Raw genomic sequence first — 1,569 nt, 5'->3', positions numbered from 1 at the left:
ACCTGCTGATCACCATGCTGGTGTTTGCCTCCATCGTGGCCCAGACTGGCTAATCCTACCTCATCCAAACGTCTTCCATTTAAGAATGATGGAGGCCACTGTTTACTTGGTGACCTTCAACGCCGCAGTAATGTTTTAGTACCCTTCCCCAGATCTGTGCCCCGACACAAACCTGTCTCGGAGCTCTACAGAGAATTCCTTTGACCTCGTGGCTAATGGCTCTGTCATGCACTGTCAACTGTGGGACCTTATATAGACAGGTGTGTGTGCCTTTCTAAATCATGTCCAAACAATTGAATCTACCACAGGTGGACTCAAATCAAGTTGTAGAAACATCTCAAGGACGATCAATGGAAACAGGATGTACCTGAGCTCAATTTCGAGTCTCATAGCAAAGGGCCTGAATTCTTATGTAAGTAAGGTTGTGCCTGGATTTTATTATTTGTACATTTGCAAAAATGTCTAAAAACCTGTTTTCATTTTCATTGTGGGGTGTCGTGTGTAGATTGACGAGGGGAAAAAATGAATTATCAATTTTAGAATATGGCTGTAACGTAACAAAATGTGGAAAAAGTCAAGGGGTCTGAATACTTTCCAAATGCATTGTAAAACCACAAGAAGCTGTTCTCTTTCTGCACCAACCTTGACAGAACAGGACCAACGTACCATGACGACATAGACATTTTACCTTGATAGGGGAGCAGATAGAAATACATCAAATCAAAGTTGATTTGTCACGTGCGCCGAATACAACAGGTGTAGTAGACCTTTGAGTGAAATGCTTACTTACAGGCTCTAACCAATAGTGCAAAAAAAGGTATTAGGTGAACAATAGGTAAGTAAATAAATAAAAACAACAGTAGCGAGTCTGGGTACATGGACTCGCTACTAATCCGGGTAGCCATTTGATTACCTGTTCAGGAGTCTTATGACTTGGGGGTAAAAACTGTTGAGAAGCCTTTTTGTCCTAGACTTGGCACTCCAGTAATACTTTCTATTATACATGAATCGATAGACATAGCAAAGGGGGGATAGCTAGTGATTTCCAAAACCTGAAAGCATTCAACTGAAATGTGTCTAACACATTTAACCCAACCCCTCTGAATCAGAGAGTTGTGGGGTGCTGCCATAATCAACATCCAGGGACCAGTAGACATTGAGGGTTAATTGCCATGCTCAAGGGCAGAACGGCAGATTGCTTAACTGCTGGGCTACCTGCCACCTACTTGTCAATTATAACTTTACATAAATGTTACAACAGTTATTTAAAACAGTCATTCCGAATAGTCATTGTAATCAAACATCCATATATTTGAACAAATCTATTTAAAAGATACATTTTATTGATCGGTCTGTTTCCAGTTAGGAACACCACATGAGAACGGATTCTGTTAGGCATTTATACATTCTCACTTAGTGAGCCGTCCAGGGGAGCCATCAGCTGCTGCAGCGTTCTATGCGGCGTTCCCTTTAAATTGCGCATAGCCCTACGTAGTAGAGTGAAGGTGTGTTCCAGGAAGTGTCACGGGACACGGCCAGTGGACGCAGCCCCCAGCCATATATCAGTGG

The sequence above is a fragment of the Oncorhynchus keta genome, chromosome 7 (genome assembly GCF_023373465.1).
Source record: "Oncorhynchus keta strain PuntledgeMale-10-30-2019 chromosome 7, Oket_V2, whole genome shotgun sequence".
Taxonomy (NCBI): domain Eukaryota; kingdom Metazoa; phylum Chordata; class Actinopteri; order Salmoniformes; family Salmonidae; genus Oncorhynchus; species Oncorhynchus keta.
Note: the sequence above shows the minus strand (reverse complement) of the source record.